Source organism: Centruroides sculpturatus, unplaced genomic scaffold (genome assembly GCF_000671375.1).
Source record: "Centruroides sculpturatus isolate CEXI.00-Female unplaced genomic scaffold, Cexi_2.0 scaffold1425, whole genome shotgun sequence".
NCBI classification, from domain to species: domain Eukaryota; kingdom Metazoa; phylum Arthropoda; class Arachnida; order Scorpiones; family Buthidae; genus Centruroides; species Centruroides sculpturatus.
In genome coordinates this window covers 122,483-137,159 of record NW_019385815.1, presented here as the reverse complement: position 1 = coordinate 137,159, position 14,677 = coordinate 122,483, and positions in this window count along the sequence as shown.

The following is a 14,677-nucleotide window of genomic DNA, read 5'->3' as shown; positions in this document are numbered from 1 at the left end:
AAGTCGTTAACGTGTCAGTCTAGCTCTCTGGGAATTCGAAATCGAATTCGAGAGAGTAGTAGTCCTGGAAATTTTTTTATAGGTTGTTTGTCTTGGATATGTCAGGCACCGTCTCTCATCGCTTGGCCGGCACCATCGTGGCATGACCGAACCCATAACGAATGCGAAGGTTGTCTTATGCCCACAGGGTGAAAAGAATCAGATAAAAAACAACAAAACAAAACTCAACAATGAAAAGATTGAGTTGACCAACGGCAGTCGACATGTCCGAATTGAGCTGTTCATGAAAATTTCTGAAATTCTGGATAAAAACTCGAATCTGGATCCTGAAAGCGGCAGACTAACAATGTTATTCGGCCACCCATAGAAGCAATTTATAAATAAAATAATAATAATAATAAATTTCTCAAACTCAATTATTAAAAATTCGATAATATATTACGAAATTAATACAGAGTTTTTAGTAAAAAGAATTAATATAATTTTAATTCTTTTCTTTAATTTGTGTAGTAAACGTGGCGTCATTAAAGTTTAAAAATTTCGAAGTTCGTTTGGTTATTTGTTTGATTCGATAATTCGAATTTAGTAAATTTCGTGAGATAAGGCTGAAATAAAGTAAGTATTAAGTATCAGTTAAAATCACATTTTTTCTCAATTATCATTATTTAGTATTTGTTTTAAATATGATAACCTTTTAAACGTTTTATAAATGAAATTATAACTTTTTGATTAGGCCTAATTCTCTTTGACAGACGTTAATGGTCGAAGAATTAGGCCTAGTTTTTCTGGGGGGCTGGGTTCGAATTCGACCGAGGAACTCCAGATAATTTCCACGGGTGGTCGAGCCCCATTTCTCTCCACCCGGCAGTCTCTATTATAAGCCAAAAGTTTGATGGGGAACGGCCGGATGTCCGAGCGGCCAAGGTGGCAGCCTACCCGGGATCGAATCCGGACGGGTCAAGGAATCCCCAGGAATTTTTCGGGGATGGTCCATTCGGATATGTCGGGCCCCGTCCCTCCCCACCCGGTCGCCCCATTGTGGGCCTGGCCGAACACATAATGGGCCTGCTCTTAGTGTCCACAGGGCGGAAAGAGTAAAAAAAAAGGCTTGATGGGGCAAAGAGCTCTCTCTTAGGTCCCACAGCCTAATGTATTAATTGTAAAAATCCTAATTCTGTTGGACTTGAATTGAATTTTATTCAAAATTCTCAAAACATTCAACTTTTTAATTATAAAATATGGAATTAAGATATACTGTATTAAACGTTTCTAGCGGAAATTCGAATAATTATTTTTTCGAACGCTGTATTTACAATGTTTGGTACTTTTCCGTTAACTGGGCACCATTTAATTTTCATTTCATTTTAAGTTTAATTTCAATTTTTTACAGGTAAACCTTATTTTACAAACATGAAATTCACAAACATCACAATGATGTATATACATGTGTATTAAACTAGCAGACCCCACCACGCGTTGTTGTGGCTCAAAATGTATCTATTATAAATGTATAACACATCCCCCGTGGAGGGGGGAGAATTTTTCGAAAAATCCCTTCTTATTGTACATTCTCTTGACATACCCTATTAAAACGCAATCAAAAACGCAAAAAACCGCATCTAAAATAGTATAATAGAAGCCAAGTTCTTCACGGTAAGCCTTAATCCTGTCCCTCTCCCCCGCAGGGAGAATATCGAAACATTCCTTTTTACTGTATATTCTGTTGACGTACCCTATTAAAATGCAAAAAATCGCATCTAAAATAGTGTAAATAGAAGCAGAGTTCTTTACGGTAAGCGTTAATTCTGTCCATCTCCCCCCAGTGGGGGAAATTTCGACACGTATATTATATAAAAACACGTGCGTATTCGAATGCAGCGTTGTGTCAAATTTTCAAAGGAATCGGCAGGAGCAAACGAACATTACATTTTAATTTATATAGACAGATAGAAGATGATCCGCTTTAGTTTATCCTCGCAGAAAAGCATAATGCCTCACAGAAAAGCAAACTTACATCGTCATACTCGTAGCGCCATCTGTTGGACATAAAAGCCTTAACCCTAGATGATATCTTTTAATTTATATGAATGTTTAACGGAATAATATACAGCCTATGTCCACCCTCAAGTTCCATTTTAAATATTGGTGAAAGAATTTTGAAATCGGATGAGTAGTTTTGGAGATTAGCCCTTGCATACAAACTTACAAACATTATTTCTTTATAATATTAATGTATATATACAGTAGAGCGTCGTTTATATCAATTGGGAACTGGGGTTGTTCGGATAACTTATTTTTTGGATAACCAATTATGTACGAAAAAATATATTAAATTATCCCGTGTTGAAATTTTTCTTCGTTGCGTGTCGCTTCGCGTTGAATTTTCGTCGATGTTAAGCCTAACGAAGACTATTGTATCGTTAAAAATTATTTTTTTTATATTTTGTACAAACAAAATAAATATATTGAAAAATATAAAAACAATAAAAAATATACTTCAGAAGTTAATTTAGTATCAAAAACGTAAAATATTTGAGTAGCCGAAGACATAGCCAAAGATTACAGCGCCACAGCACTGGCGAAAATTTAAATTTGCCGACTGGAATTCCTTCGGATTACCGACGTTTCGGATAACCGACCTTCGGATATACGACGCTCTACTGTATTCATTGTAATATTAAACATGGGTGAATTACGAGTGTATTTGATTGTATAGGAAAAGATGGTAATATGGAATCCTATTGATAGTACGAAACCCCTCAGTATTTAAAGAACAATTTATTTCACTTTAGTAGTGACAGCTAGACTTTGTTTATTATCAGGCAAGGCAAAGGAATCCGTGATATGGAGGCTATGGACATTTTTAAAGCCGACGAGGGTGTTAAGGGGATGTAGAAAAATACGTGTACAAGTCTTGTATAATGTTAAAAAATTAACTGTTACTTTGACAGCAGCATTTACAACTAAATTTAATGAATGAGAGAGATGCACGTGGTACAGAAACAGCTCTAGAATTTATTTTCCTTAAATTTACGATTTATGTGTCCGGTGTCTTTCCACTTTTTTCCCGAGACTACAAATATGCGAGTACAAAGTAACCGGTTTCGACTTATTTCTACTTAAGATGTAGTTAAATAATTAAGCGATTAGGGAATTGGGGACAAAGAAAACCCCGATGAAAGAGCCGAAATTTTACTTAAACAAAACCTTAACCGAACCATCTATAGCCGAGTACAGTAGACATTGATTTCTTCGTATTATTAATGTAATAAAGACAGACGTTTTTCCAGTTCGACGAGAGTGACCGAAAAGTTGTAAATTTTGGAAATTTCCGTGGACACCTGGTCCTAAAACGAATTAGTTAGAAAACAAATGACTATTAAGTTTAACATATTTAGATTTTTACAGCTATGGTGAGAAACGTTTAAAATCTACAACGACCACGTCGCGCCATTTGAGATATACTAGTGATGCGACGAAAGAGGTATTTGACATTGACCGGTATCGGCACCCCGGAGATTTGGCAGTCCGCGTTTATGCACGCTCCGCAACCGTCTTCGATTCCATCCATTAGCCACTGGTGGGGAGCTATTTGACTAAGTTCATTGTTTTAAGATTTAAAAAGTAAAGGATATTTTATATTTTTATGTACGTTTCTTTACAAAGCTATATTTAATTATAATTTTCTTTAAAAGTATATTCGTACAGTTGAAGAATATTTTGTACCGGGTATGTACCGGTACATCCACCACACATTTTATTTCACCGAGTAAGTTTTTATTATTTATTTTTAATCGTAGCCCTTATATCGTGGCTAACGATTCGGAACGTAATTGCCATATTAAAAATGCATTTAGAGAAGTCTACGGTTTTTACTGGCTTATCGAATAAACGATACGAATGGACCCTAGACCATCACTGACGCGCAATTGACTGATTGCCTCCGGATGTCGGCTTCTTACAGAAACATAGCTTCCCTATCATCAAGTCATGGTACGCCACTGGGTTAAAGCCAGTCGAACATCAGTGTGGAAATTCGAATTTCACTTTAAAACACAAGGAAAAATCATTTGATTGGTTGGAAAACGCCGTCAAAAATGAGAATCATATTTTCAAATAATAAGATATAATTTATAGTTTTACTTCAAAAATAGATTTCCATGCTTTAGAGAACGTATCTGCCTCCCTGTAAATATGGCCGTGTCCCGAAAATTAGATTTGTAAATTTCGAGGATATCCAGATATATTAGGTATTTTTGATTTTACGTGCGTTGTACTTACATTAATCCAGCGTTATGTAGTACGTATTTATTGCATTCTTTACTGATTTACAAAGTTTCAATTTCATAAAAGTTTTACTTTCTGAGAAGTTATCAAAATTTTTAACATCGCAAGTACAATATAGAAGTTATGCTTTAAGAGGAAAATAAAATAAATTTGGTTTTAAATGAAAACTTTTCCACATTTTTGTAAATATTTGAAGCTAATAGTGTTGCTCTAAATCAGGGGTCGCCAAACTTTTTTGATCGTCGACCCTCTACAACTTTTCGAAACCTCACAAAAAGTTTGTGTTACAAACAAAAAAAGAAAAAAAGCTTTTGTTATTTTAATACATTTCTTTTAATTTACATTTTTTACATTTATTTTATATATTGTATGTTAAAAAAATTTTTGTAACTGACAATCAGTGAGATGGGTAAGCTTGATCCTTAGCGAGATTAGCAATATTTAGTTCAAAATTTGTAAGTTTTAGTCTTAAATCGCCTCGAACTCGAAGTTCCACATTCAACTTTAGGATGGAATTATCATGGCTGGTTTCAGCCATGATAATCCATCTTAACCTCCTCAACTATATACAAACTTGGAAATGCCAGCAAAACAGGACTTAAAGTTTTGTGTATTTTTGTGTTATATTTATATTCGTCCAGAAATTGCTCAAATTTAAATTTTTAAAAAGCGTTTTTGCTTCAAAGTCAGCTAATAACTTAATAAGTTCATCTTGCAAGTTGATGTCGACGTTGTCGATTTGAGCGGAAAATGCTGGGATATTAATATTTTCTAAATCTGCAAAACGCTGTACTATTAAATTCATTGAAATATTATTAAAAACATACGTATAGTTATATTTGCGATTTTTAGTTTCCATTTTTCCATCGACTCCCAAAAAATGTTATATCGACCACTTTGGTGACCGCTACTCTAGGCTATAGCAAGGTTGCGGCCGAAGTTTTCAACGCAAAATGTGAAACGTCGAGCATGATTCCACTGACGTTCCAAATGCCGTTGTCAAACTTTTAGGCTTACACGATGGCGATGCTCAATGTTCGACATTCACGTTTCGCATTGAAAACTTCGGTCTCAACCTCGCTTATTTCTGTTAAATAAATTTGGAATTATAATATTTGTGTGAACAACAAAGCATTTATTATACATATGAACGATACAAAATGGCTAGCTTTATGCGAAAAGTTATCACGAAGTTTGAAACAGTATTTGTCACGATAATCCAACTAATTATATACGTCAATCCTTAGTTGACCAAATGTTATAAAATATAATTCTTGTCACAAATACTTGATCAACTGATCAGTACGTAATTTTTTTCATGAGAACCGCGTCTTAAGCAACTAGGTAATAGCAAGGGAATATCTGCTAAACATGCAGGCCTATACTTGTCAGTGCCCGATTGTCTACTAGTAGCAAAGTATATGCCTAGGGATATGTCAAGGTCTCGATGACCTCGAAATTGGAAAAATAAAGCAATTTTACCGTTGCAATTGTATATCATAGTTTATAAATAATTACAATTAAATAATCTACGTAATTGATATAAAATTATGTAGAGGAGTCCGAATGTTCTGTATAGGATCTCAGTAAGGTTTTAATTCACCACTGCCTAAGTTATTCTCTCACTGCTATACCTCTTCGTAATCTCCGAAAAGAAAAAAATTTTGACTGGGTTAGATTTCCCTTCATGTAATAATATTCACGCTAAACATTTCTAAGATATTTATTAAGCTAACACAATTTGTTTACCAGATTCTAAATTAATATACCGGCATTATATCAAAAGTTCGTTCTGATTTTTTCATTCATTATATAAAATTTATGATCGAATATCCAGTAAGAATATATTTACTATATTTAAAAATTTTATAGTTGTTTAAATAATAAAAATAACTGACATTTACAGATATGGCTGAAAGAAGAAGTTCTCGGGATCTCCAGGGATCTCGAACAGATAAAATTTTTACTCCTGCATCTAGGAAAAGCATTCCTCAATTGTATACTGTGAAAAGAGGTAGTAGTCAAGTTACTGTGCAGACGGTAAGTAATTTAATGAGAAGTAAATTGGTAAGTAGTTTTACTATAAATTATTTTAAAATAATTTCTGTAAAGGCTGCTCTGATTTTAAAGTAGTGATGAGTTACTGGAGAAGCGGGGTAAACAAAATTGATACAAAATAAAACCATTTTATTAAGGAATAAATAGGGATGCGTTCCAGGTATTTACGGATACTTGCATATATTAATATATGCAAGCGTTAACATATATTAATATTCCATATATATATATTTTAAAAATAAAACATGTATAATACTGAAACTTTTATTGATACAAAATAATATGTACAATGGCTTGGCATTCTATAGAGAATGCTTCAGCTGCTTCGATATTTGCACTTGTTAACTCACTGCTTATCGTAACACTGCGGCGCGTAGTGAGTCGTAGTGTTACGATAAGTGATGCACCTCTTATAGTTTGCAAACAAGCCCTTACTAAAACAAATATTTCTTCTCCACCTTCTTTTTTTTTTAGTTCATCAAAAATAAACTTGGCATTATCACAAATAATAGGGCTATAAGAATAAAGTTATTGATTCAAACGAATGTATGTTTTTCTGGGTTCAAGTCTTCTAGCCACAATGTTAATAATATTGCCAATGGTTCTACTAATTTAGTACAAAATAACTTGCGCTGGACTTAAGCGGTAGCTTGCTTTCATTAAAATTTTTATTTTATCTACATTCTTCATGATCATCATTACAGTCAGTCATTGGAAGCAAATTCAAGCCCTACAAATATTAGGTTGACTTGAACACTTTCTATTCGGAGAATGACTTCCATTTTCTTCTAAAGTAATGGATTCACATGATTTCTTGACGACTTGGACATTTGGATTGATTAATTTCCTTTTGTTTCACATGGCTGTTCTTTTCCCGTTTTTATTACCAGTGCTATGGAGTCGGACTCGGAGTCGGAGTCGTGGAGTTTCGGTGTTTTAATCGGAGTCATCAAAAAATCCGCCGACTCCGACTCCTTTTTACTTCTCAATTTGTAATGTATATAAAACGGAAAAGTATTGGAATCGTGTCAAATTTGACTCTCCAAGTTTCTTTTGCAAATCTACACGTTTGGAAACCTCCCGAACTTCTCAAAAAAGTCAATAAAAGGGGAAAAATTCGCGCGAGTGTGTGTGTTGGCGTCTAATTTGTTTAATTTCTTTATTTTCTGTTCTGAGATATTAAACAATATCTCAGAATGGGTAAAGTTTAAGAAACGAAATGTGGCACTATAGTTTGCTTATAAAGGGGCATTAATAATATTAAATTTTGGTTCTTAAAGGTCGACAGGGTGAAGACATAAAAGTGGTCGTATGTCATATCTCTTAATGAATATTCTACTCGTTATTAGCGTTCAAAATTAAAAAAAAAATAAAACTTATCTCCACCCTCAAACTAAGCTTTTTTTGTCATTTTATAATAGTACAGTAAAACCCGTTAAGATGTTCTCGCCTAAGATGCTAGAATGTATATGGGGACACGATTTAGTTCAACCACTTTGACGCTTAATAACTAACTCTTGTGTTAAACCATCTGACTCCGATTCTGACCACTCTGACCAGAGAAATTATTAGGCTTTAAACAGGGTGAACGAAATCATGCCCCCCACATAGTCTAACATCCACACATATAGAAAAAATTTCGAATCTTTTGTATAACTCGAAATTTCAAGGTGTCCTGAGTCCAAAAATGTAAAAATTTTGGAAGGGTCATTTTTTGACCAAGTGCTACACTTTTCCTCTGTTATATATAATAGCTGGAAAGTAAAAATTATCAAATACATATTTATATATTACTTCATCGTTGACATAGAGTAATATTTATGAACACAGCGGGTTTAAAAAGCTGTTTATTATGTATACTGTATTATGAAGAAAAGGTTATGATCCTTGTTGAATTTATGTTAGGGGCGGAAAATTCAAAAATTGCAATTTCCTAAGATGACCTGATTAGTGCGTAGCAAAAGACAATTGTTAAGCAATTTTTATACAGACTATGAATATTGAATTCGTTGGTTAGTTTGTAGTAAAATAGAAATAACGGAATAAAAGATCTTTTTAATATCAAATATTACATTGCTGGGTTGTTTATTTTCGAAGTTTTTGTTTATTTCATATGTTTTGTCTAATAAAGTAGTAGCAGAGGGATAGTATGGGTTTGGTTTGTTTGAGTTATGGCAACGCAACACTTGGGCGATCTGCCTAGGGCAGGGGTCGGCAACCTGCGGCTCGCGAGCCACATGCGGCTCTTTGGATGTGAAGCTGCGGCTCTTTAGTTCCATACGCAAATATTTATTTTATCAAAAAGAAAAACATTTAAAAATCGTTCTGAATCGATTAACGAGGATTAGGCACCGATTCTATCTCTCAGCCACTTGTACTCGCTTTTCACCGCACCCCTCCCCCGTGACACTCGTCGTCACTGTCGTCAGTCCGTCGGAAGCTCTTGAATGACGCCGTCGTCGGATGTTTCTATTATCTAATTTGTTGTGAAAAACACTACTTATATATGAATAAATAGATTTTTTTTTATCAAAAAACTTTATTTATGCGAGTACTATTTATTGTTGGCAAGAAAAAATTTTGTGGCTCTTTAAAAACTTTGAAATTTTGTAAATTGTAATTTTGGCTCATCCGACTCAAAAGGTTGCCGACCCCTGGCCTAGGGGATGCCTTCCGGGAGGTATTTTTAAGGGAAGACCTCTTAAGGCCCCTATTTAGGCATTACAGACGTGGAGAAAACCCGGAAAACTCCACGTGGCCAGCCCGTCCGAGCGAGGCGCGAACCCACGACCAGAACTCCGGAGGGTACGAAGACCGCTTGGCTACTAGTGGGGACTGGGATAGTGTGGGACACCGGGTAAAGATTGGGGGTAATCTGATCATGGATCATATACAAATTTCAAAGCCTTAGATGACGGTAGAGTTAAAGACGGGTCGATAATTACCGGGTTTCTTCTTGAAGGCTCGCTACCATCTGTAAGGAACAACACTGTTTTGGGATGTAACTGACAGAGTAAAAGAGAGACGATCAGTACGTTTCTATATTCAACAGTTGACTCAACAGTGAATTTTCCGTTGAGTTCCTCTGTTGAACGATCTGACGTCACATTTTGCAGAAAAAAGAAACGCTTTCGTTGAGAGGTCGCTTTTCAAGATGGCTGACTTAAGTAACGAGAAGGTGGCGATTGTGGCTGTTCTGCTAAATAATTAAAGTAACTCGCTTAACCATTATTCGAATAAATCCTTTTATTCAAATGAACCCATATCTGTATCATTTTCTTGTTTACTGGGTCTTTCTTTAATAATTTTAATTACTTTCCTGAATATTTAGGCTATATCATTAGAAAGACTTAGAATAGCCAATTATCGGTCGTAATCAATTTTGAACAAATGAAAAAAATCTTAATATTTCAATATTTACCAAATTATCCAACAATCGTGCAATCATATGTTTTATCATATACATATGATTGCACGTTCATTAATCTGTCCGCTATTACAGCATCCACAGGAGCGAATGGATTTCTATAAGAGGAATTTACTTTTTCATGGAAGCCGCCATGTTAGTTTGTTGAATACTCAACGTTCTTTCCGGTCGTTGAGACCGTTGAGCTCAACGGTGAAACAGCGCTGACGTCACTACTCTCAACGGAGAACTCAACGTTCCATTTAGAAAGGTCGTTCTTTCACCGTTGAGTTAACCGTTGAATATAGAAACGTACGGGATATAATTAAAAAAATAGTAGCTATTGGTTCAACTCTCTTAAAGCAAAAAGAAGGGATGGAATCAATGAAATATTGTCAATTGTATTATTTGTCTAAATTTTAATATATTTTTTACAATATAAGAGTATTTTAAAATTCTAACTTTTACAATAATAATATCTCATTACTAAAACGAGATTTCTAACTATATATTTTTTTCAATATCTCCAAGATTTTCAAAGTGAGTATGTATTTATATTGAGTCCGAATTCTGTTTGTATTGTTTACAAATATTTAAACCAGGGGTGGCCAACCTTTTGCATACCATTCGGCAATTTTTTGACAGACGAGTTCAGATGCGCCATATAACTCGAACACTTTTTATACAGTCTTACGTTCAATGTTAGGGGTTGATAAATAGAAATAAGAATAAACTATCATAAAGTAATTAATTCAACAGCGTGATTAAGTTATTCCCTTTTCTCCCCTAAGCGAAGCAGATTAGAATAAATCTGCTTCGCTTAGGGGAGAAAAGGGAATAACTTAATCACGCTGTTGAATTAATTACTTTATGATAGTTTATTGAAACAATAGTCTACAATGATCTCCTTCCTGTACGAGAGGGTGATTGCTTCATGATGGTGCTATAGCTGCCAGAGTCTCGTTTGGTGAAGATTACTCTGCACCACAATTATTGGCACTGAGAACGAGATCAGCTTGGAATAACTTTAATCCCAATAAATGTTTTCGGCCATTTACACGCCTGTAAACTGATCGGAAATAAAGATCGCAAGACTCAAAATACATGCATACAATGTAATTTACTATGTGGAGAACATTCATTTTATCTGCAAAATAGACTGTAACGAATTGTGCAACAAATGAACTTGCCAAGACAGACTATAAAAAATTTATTTTTCTATATAATATTCTTAATCGCAAAAAAGCCGAATCTGGCAATTTTGCTCAGAACTAACTGAAGCGCCACTTGTAATCGTCCAATGCGCCACGTTTTGGCCACCCCTGATTTAAACATATCTGCTTAAATATTAAACATCTGGTGCTTAACTTCCTATTTATTAGTTTAATCAAATAAATTTAACGTTTTCGTTACATTTATGGATTGCACTACCAAAATTTAGAAAAACATATTTTTAAAATGAAAATGTAATTAAGTATATCAATGTCACTATATAAATATACACACTCATTCATCATAAAAATTATCGATCATAAAAATTAGCGCGCTAAGAAGGAATTATCGTATCGCTGCAAAACTTGGCATGCAGAGTCTCAAGTCTCAAGCAGATATGGAAATGATTAGAGTTATAGCGTGACGGCTCATTTCGTAATTCCAGTAGAGGGCGTTAAAATGCGTTCCTCTTCGCTAAAAAAACGCGCAAAAACATCCTGTCTGTAGTATACTTGTCTCAGAGGGCAAGTAAACTTATATCACTAGAGATGCCTTTATGTTGCACTCGAAGACCATATGAATAAATGAGTTTGAGAGAGGAGGATCATCGGGTTGAGAGAAGCCGATGGCCGTCTCGCTGAATAGCCCGCTACCTAAACCGTTCTGATAACACTGAGGCGGTGTTGGGACCGTTGGATAAGAGAGAGAGAGCTCTCGCACACGGTGCCCTCGATAGACTACTAGCTGAGAGGACTACTTGGTTCTCTCAGCTAGACAGATTTTCCAGTAGACCAACAAGCACGCACACAGCTGATCGTATCGTTGTCCACCATTCGGACATAGGTGGTTCCATCATTACAGGCCCTGTGTCTGTCTGTACCATTTTAAGGTGCCTGCGTAAGGAACATTTGATATCACGGCGGCCATTACGTGTACTGACGTTGACAGCCACCCGTTTGGAGTGGTGTCGCAGCCGATAGGATTGAACCACAACAAAATGGAACCGGCTCATCTATAGAGACGAATCCAGATTCAGTTTGGGCACTGACGACAGCTGTGTTCTGGAGGCCCCGTGGTGAATGCCTCAATCCTGCCTACACTTTGGAGTGGCACACTGCTCCCTCAGCTGGTGTGATGGTCTGGGGTGTCATCACATAGAACAGCTGGTCACCTATAGTAGTGATTCAAGGAATCATGGCAGCCCAGTGGCATGTTAGTGACATTCTGCAGCCACACATGTTTCTTCTCATAGCAGGGCTCCTAAGAACCATTTTCCAATAGGACAATGCTAGATCACACACAGCAAGGGTGTCACAGGACTGCCCCAGCCACATTTTTACACTTCCCTGGCCTACTCGGTCCTGTGATTTGTTACCGATCAAATATGTCTGGGATCACTTGAAACGCAAAGTTAAACGGCCTAGGAGTTTGACCGAACTAGAGGACCGCTTGCAGCAAGTGTAGTCTGAGAAGCCACATGACATTATATGGCATCTGTATGCTTCTATGCCTGCCCGTATCACATTGTCTATTCACACTAGAGATGTTGGGTTTAGTATCCTGTTGAGCCATCCCCAACAGGATACTAAACCTCCTTTCATCTAGTTTTTCCTGTAATAAATGATTCTTTTGCTTTCATTTTGTAATTACTTACTTATGCCACCGTTTTATACTACAACATGTACAGTTTAATTCCAACAACTCCTTGGTCCTCTAATTTTTACGGAAATGAGTATATTTATGCAGTTACATTGGTTATTTATAATTGATAAAATGTATTATTTAATTAGTTTAAATCAGAAAACAGATATTATTTTCGAAATAGTGAAAAATTTAATTTTTAAAAATTTTTACAGTTAATTCATGTAATTTTAAAATCTCGTTTTAGGCTAAAGAAAAAGAAATAGAAAAAGAAAAGAAAGATAGAAACCGCTCTGCTTTAAAAACTGTTCATAGACATTTATTTAAAATTCTAAGCTTGATGTTGAATCTTGGTGCTGCCGAAGTGGAAGATCAAGTTTTAGATAATCCATTAGTAAGAAACAATTTTACTGAAACAAAATTTAGATTAATTATTAAATTTATTCAATATTTGAAGTTAACACTATTTACAAAAATATACATTTTCGAGTCTATCTTTTAATCCTTCAACACAACCACAGAAGTACAGTTATTAACAGCAGGATGGCCGAGCGGTCAAGGTGGCGGCCTACTGCTCTGGTTGACCCGGATTCGAATCTGAACGGGTCGAAAAATCCCCAGGGACTTTTCGGGGGTGGTCCGTTCGGATATGTCGGGCCCACACCACCCGGCAGTCCCATTGTGGGTCTGGCCGAACTCATAATGGGTTTGCAAAAAGAGGCTGCCTTAGGGCCCACAGGGCGGAAAGAGTTTAAAAAAAAGAAGTAACAGTTATATTGGTTAGAAGAAAAAGTTCGTTAAACAAGACGAATGATAATCGGTAAAAATTTACAAAGTTAAAAACAATTAGACGTCAGCCTTTTATTCTTTTCTTTTTTAATGTAAAAACGTCAGATCCTCGAATAAGGCTAACGTTACTTCTGTGGTTGTGTTGAAGGATTAAAAGATGGATTCGAAAATTTATACAGTACAGCGTCGTTTATCCGAAACGTCGGTTAACCGAAAGCATTTCAGTCGGTAAATTTAAATTTTCGCTAGTGCTGTGGCGCTGCAATCTTTGGCTATATCTTGGGCTACTCCAATATTTTTTTGTTGGTGTGTGTGTTTTAGCTGTTTTAGCCCTGGCATTTTTGTGTGGTGTTTTTCTGAGGACCGTGTTTTGATACTAGATCAACTTCTAAAGTATAAATTTTTTGGTTTTTATATTTTTCAATATATTTATTTCGTTTGTAAAAAATAAAGAAATAATTTTTAACGATACAATAGCCACGATTATTATTTTAAAAAGTTTAGGTTAGGCTTAACATCGACGAAAATTCAACGCAAAGCGACACGCAACGGAGAAAAATTTCAACATGGGATAGGTTAATATATTTTTTCGTACATAATCGATTATCCGAAAAAAAGTTATCCGAACAATCCCAGTCCCCAATTAATTCGGATAAACGACGCTCTACTGTATATATTTTTGTAAATACAGGTAACCCCCGTATAACACGGTAGTTACGTTCCAAAAAATTGCCGTGTTATGCGAAACAAAGAACTAGTACGAAAAGGAGGGTTAGGTTCCAAAAATTAAAAAACATGCTACTATATCTTCATAATTAAGATAAATATCTTTATTAAAATTTTCTTAAGTGATACATATTAATATAAACAATGTTTCCTTTGTCATCACTAAAAGCACTATTAACCGAGAGCGTTTTATTTTTGGCAAGTTATCGTTATCCTCTGAGCTTTTTTCTGCATTATTTTCAGATTCATGCTTTATCTTTTGCAAAAAGTGTATGTAATTTTAGATTGCTTGCTCCTAGTTAAAAGATCTTTATAAATTTCCTTATATGGTGCTAAGCACTTATGGAATAAGGGAAAAACATCTGGCAACATCAGAAGCAGAAGCGTCGAGATCTGGCAAAATTGAAACAATTTTCGCGAAGGACCATGTGTATGGAGACGAGAAAAGAAAATTTACACACTGAAGTACTAATAGTTCACGAAAATAGTAATTTTCGTAAACTATTAGTACTTAAGTATGTAAAAATTTATTACATTTCATGTTGTACGAGGGTTTTA